Here is a 5,944-nt window from a genome sequence, read left to right as displayed (position 1 = left end):
ATATGTATATACATTCATACATATATACTACTATAATCTCTCTCTCTCTCCATACACACACACACACACACACATATATATATATATATATATATAGATAGATATTCATTCATTCATTGCCAGACGTCATGTATCCCAAACGGGGTGGTCAACGGCTTAGAGTTAATTGTTTTACAGGGAGGGGCACTAATCCTCCACCAACCCCACTTGACACGTAGGGATGCCAACAGCATCTGGTGTTCCCAGGCGGTCACCCATCCAAGTACTAACCAGACCCAACGTTGCTTAACTTCGCTGATCGGACGAGAAGCGGTGTACTCAACGTGGTATGGCCGTTGGCATTAAATATTGCGAGGATTCGAACCAGCGCTTGCAACTGCATGAGTACAGCAGCTTACCAAGTGTGTGTGTGTACTTCCAATAGATGTGTATATAGACAGACAATAGATATGCATATACTATATATATATATATATATATATATATATATAGATAGATAGATAGATAGATAGATAGATAGATAGATAGATAGATAATGGTGAAGAGGAAGAGGAAGGTAAATGATGATCTTGGAAGAAAAATGAATGAAAATTACAATGAAAATAGGAAGTTATTCTGATACGACGTGCGGAAATGTAGAAGTGACAGTGGAAAGAAATGTGAAAGTGTGAAGTATGTAAGCAGGAGATTATTAACCCATGGGGATAAAGTAAGGACCAGATGAAAGAATATTTTGAAAATCTGATGCACGGGAATGGAGAGAGCAAAGCGACTGTTAACATGATTGATTTGAATGGTCTGCAGAGAAGGAACTCAGTGCCCGGAAACGTGACACTCGCAGAGCTGAAGAACGCTGTGAAGCAGCAAAAAAAATGGGAAAGCACCTTAGGCTGATGAGGTGTATGCAGAGACGATTAAGTGTAGCGGAAAGAGCGGAATGAAGCGCCTGTTGGAGATATATAAGAAGGCATGGGTGAGTGAAACCGTGTCAATAGAGTGGAAAAAGGTTGTGACTGGACCCCTATACAAAAATAAAGTTGAGCAAAGTGAGTGCTAGAATTATCGTGGCATAAATTTGTTGAATGTGGTAGGAAAGGTATATGGAAAAATTATTACAGAGAAAGTAAGAGAGAGACCAGAAGTCCTAGTGAGTGATGAACAGGGTGGCTTTAGGAGTGGCAGAGGATGTGTGGATCAAATAATTGCAGGAAGACAGATAGTGAAGGCGTGTGAGAAGGGCTAGAAGGTGTTTATGGCATTTATGAATGTGGAAAAAGCATACTACAAAGTTGACAGAGAGGGACTGCGGAAGGTTTTGCTCATGTATGGTGTAGATGGTAAGATGCTAAGTGCCATCAAGGGTTTATATGATGGCAGTGAGGCATGTGAAAACGTAAATGGGAATCTAAGTGATTAGTTCACGATCAATGTGAGCGTGCGACAAAGCTGTGTGATGTCGCCATGGTTGTTCAGTATATATACTGTATATGGATGTGATGATGGAAGAAATAAAAACACGTTAAATGGAGAGAGCGATGGCGTTGGTAATGAATGATGATGGATTCAATGTCTCAAATTTGTTGTATTCTGATGATGCAGTGCTACTTGCAAATACTGGACAAGAGCTTGGCACACTAGTGCAGAATTTTGCTAATGTCTGTGAACATTGTGTCTTGAGAGTAAATGCAGAAATGAGTAAAATGATGGTTATTGAGAGAGAAGGTGACTCCCAGTGTGATGTTACAGTGAATGGAGAGAGATTGGAATGGGTGAGAATTCAAATACCTGGATACAGTGATAGAAAAGAGAGGAAAATGTGCAAGAGAAGTGGAAAGTAGTGATACAATGAAAGGAAGCAGCTGGTGCTATGAAGGCCTTAGTAAAAAATAAAGGCTTGAGTGTGTGTGTGTGTGTGTGTATGTGTGTGTGTGTGTGTGTGTGTGTGTGTGTGTGTGTGTGTGTGTGTGTGTGTGTGTGTGTGTTTGTGTGTGTGTGTGTGCGCGCGCGCGCTTCAAATCGTGAAGTAAACGAGTGAGCTATCTCTCGATCAAGGAAGATGGTTGCAGTCGTTAATGGAAGGATGGAGAAGGAGGAGAGGGGGTTTGAAGCTATGTCCGAACACCAGACCGTTCTTGGTTTCCTGGCCACGGCATCGACAATGCCTGGATACTTTTGATCACGACTGTACATGCAGATTTTCATGGATTTCAGTTTGTTTAATGTCCTAGTCCCTGCTCCATCAAGACAGGGCCTACTCACTTTCGATGGTAAACTGCCTGTAAGCACAGGAGGCAGTGCGGTTTGACCTATATTAGAAAATGACCCAACGCGAACGTCCATAAAATCATTACCGGTAGACTTCATGTTTGGTTCGGGGGATTGTGACAAATAATCTCACCCTCCTGGCATATAGCTTCTGGCCTGATGTAATTTTTGTGCCATCATATTCAGTATATTTAGTGGAACTCTATATAACTACAGTATAGCGGTTCCCATGGTTTGCACCATCAAAGACAGTACCTCTAATATCTACGAGTTATTGCATTCCCCTATCCACTACCCTGGGACGTGCCAAGTAAGCAATAATCTTACCCTGGTATACTCGTGTGTGTGTGTGTGTGTGTGTGTGTGTGTGTGTGTGTGTGTATAGATAGATAGATAGGTGTGTGTGTGTGTGTGTGTGTGTGTGTGTGTGTGTGTGTGTGTGTGTGTGTGTGTGTGTGTGTGTGTGTGTGTGTGTGTATAGATAGATAGATAGGTGTGTGTGTGTGTGTGTGTGTGTGTGTGTGTGTGTGTGTATAGATAGATAGATAGATAGATATAGATATGGATATAGATAGATAGATAGATAGATAGATATGGATATAGATATAGATTTAGATAGATACGTGCAGAGAGAGAGAGACAGACAGACAGACAGACAGACAGACAGACAGACAGACACACAGACAGACAGACAGACAGACAGACAGACACAGATATAGATAAACAGATAGATAAACGTTGATATATAGATATATCGATAGATAGACAGACAAATATATATAGGCTATAGATAGATAGATAGATAGATAGTGATACAGATAGATAAAGACAGACACAGATATAGATACAGATATAGATATAAAGATAGATGAAGATATAGATACAAATAAAGGTAGAGAGATAGATGGATAGACATTAACCCTTAGACTGCAACGATCGTCCTTCTGGGAGACCTGTGAAGGTGGCTGCACTAGTCCTTCCAAAACACAGCGTCAAGTTTCGTATGTTTCTTGCTCAGTTATTCCTGCCTGACCCTTGATTATGTTTGACGAATAGATCGCATGGGTCCATCCAGTCTGCCTGAAGGTGTTGCATCACTTGGTCACCCTCTGGCCACCATAGAGTCAGAATGTGCCCTGTTTCTTCCAACTACCTTCCTTCCTTCCCAACCAACTACCCAGTAGCACGCCACGGTTCCCGAGTGGCGCCACTTGCCATACATACCATCCAGTGACATCTGTGACAGCAACTTCAAAGGAGAGGCATTGAAGTGAGGAGAAAGAAGACTAAAACTGGAGCACTTGTGTCTATGTGTGCTGAATGCAATGTTGACCTATGTGAGGGAGAGTGCTTCCATGTCTACCACACCTCCTAACACTTTTCAGCTTCAGAAGACTATAAATATATGTAAATATCCAGGTTTGTACGTATGCAAATATAAACTTAGTGCAATAGTGCATAGGGAGACAATCAGTGATAAATCAGTGTGTATTACACACAAGTGAAAGTGAAGGTAATGCTCTGAGAGTGCTTCTGATCATAACATACCTACATGCGTAAATACCCAGCTTTAGTATGTACGAAAATAAACAGCTGGTGTAATTGTGTGCATGGAGACTGGTGAGTGACACTGCAGTACCCTACACATTAGCAAAAGTGAAAGTGATGCTGGCTATTAACTTATTTTGGATTGTTATAAGTTTATGAAACCAAAGATAAGTACTTACAATGACAAGAAATGACATTGTAATAAGTCAATAAGTGACTGTTTTTGGTAAAGTCAAGTGTTACATTTTCCCCTGATGTGGCAACTTTGCATAATATGTCACCTCAGTACCTTGCAAGTGACTTCGTATTAATAAATGATAATAATTAGTGATATATTTAGTGAAAAATGCAAAAATTAAAAGGAAAACGTGACGATGAGAGTTACGACTACGTATGTGTGCCGAGTGCAAGGTCATCAGTATGAGGGAGTGCTTCCTTGCCAGCCACACCTTATAACGCTTCTAAGTGTCAGGAAGGATTGTAGATATGTGTAAGTCCTGGTTTAGTATGTGAGAAAACATTAAATTACTGCAATAGTGAGTATGAAGACAATGGTGAGTAACACTGCAGTGGGATACACACTAAAGAAAGTGAAAGTGACACTCGCTACAAAGCTATTCTGGATTGTTATGGTTTTATAAGATCAACGATAAGTAGCTTACTTAAAGAGACAGATAATTACCCTGTAGGTGTATAACTAGTAAAAAGTGTTAATAAGTAAATATGTGACCCTTTTTGGTGAAGTTAAATGCCATATTATTATTTTTCCCTAACATGGGACCGCGCCGTGATTATGTAACATTAATATCTTGTTGATGACTTTGTAGTAATAAAAGATAATAATCTGTGATACACTCAGTGAGAAAACGAGAAAAAAATGTAAGGAAAACGTTCTGTTGTCACCTTAATTACTATTACACTCACATATCATTATTTAGTGCTAGGTGTTGTACTTCTGATTTTGTTCTTGTAAGTTTATGTCCATACCGTTATACAGTGTAACAGATTTCATTAATACTGAAAATTATTGAGTAACTTTTTTATTGTTATAAATCACGGAACTCATTTTCCACACTTTATCGTGCCCGTGGGGTGGCTGCCACTGGCAATGGTGCCTCCTGTCCGCAGCACGACTAACCCCCTCTTCAGCTCGCCTTACCTCTGGCCTTGGACCACCTACGAGAGATTGAAGTTTCTGTTGTTAAAATTTAATCTTGTTTGGTTAAGGATAAGTGGGTCAAAGCAGCTCGTGAAAACATCCCCCCCCCCCTTTTTTTTCCTTATCTGCGGCACTTTTTTTTTTTTGGCCTATGGACCATTGGGGCCAAAGCCCCTGGTCATTAAGGCCGTATATATATATATATATATATATATATATATATATATATATATATATATATATAATATATATGTGTGTGTGTGTGTGTGTGTGTGTGTGTGTGTGTGTGTGTGTGTTTGTGTGTGTGTGTGTGTGTGTGTAACTTGCAATACTTTGGTGATAGAAACTCCATGTACAAACAGCTAGATAAGGAGTTTATTACAAGCTCACAGTAAAATAGTCTGCCCGGCTAGGCTGTCTGCTAAGAACTGATGCAATAACGCCGTCTTCAGGCGTGGGAAAGGGTGCTGACCTAGCAAGATTAGTGGGGGCATGTATGCATTGGGGGGGGGACATATATACATCGGGGGTAGACATATTGTGGAGGGGGTACACTACTCCACCCGGGGTGGCTGAGACGGTGTCTCCTGACACCGGGAGGTAAATGGTGTTTGATTATAGGAGTAAGGCAGGACCGGGAGGTTTGTACAAGGGATAAGTATGATACAGGGGCAGTAGGGGAGACATGGCCATGTTGAGGGGAGGGAATGAGAAGGATATATACATATAAGATATACAAGGAATAATAGGTACAAATTCAGTAAGGGTCGAAGGGATATATAAACATAATGGGAAGTACACAATAATAGTTTGATACATGATAAACAAGGAGTAGATATGAGAGTTCTATCGTTGTTCTTCCTTCATTTTTTTTTTTTTTTTTTGTATTTTCTGTAGGATACACTGTCATTCAATAATGCGTGAAAGAAATACCATCATTTTCTAGTAGGCAGAGTGCTGTTCACAGGTTGG

General features: G+C 40.3%; 1 non-coding gene across 1 annotated transcript; it reads right to left on the bottom strand.

The window, feature by feature from the left end:
• Positions 1 to 221: 221 nt before the first annotated feature.
• LOC145409736 (5S ribosomal RNA) lies at positions 222 to 340 on the bottom strand. Its single transcript, XR_013899170.1, has one exon. It is a non-coding gene; the product is annotated as a 5S ribosomal RNA (ribosomal RNA).
• Positions 341 to 5,944: the final 5,604 nt, after the last annotated feature.

Source organism: Coenobita brevimanus, chromosome 82, assembly GCF_032717465.1.
Source record: "Coenobita brevimanus isolate Jiangsu-jjx chromosome 82, ASM3271746v2, whole genome shotgun sequence".
Lineage (NCBI taxonomy): Eukaryota > Metazoa > Arthropoda > Malacostraca > Decapoda > Coenobitidae > Coenobita > Coenobita brevimanus.
This window is presented reverse-complemented; position numbering and strand designations above follow the sequence as displayed.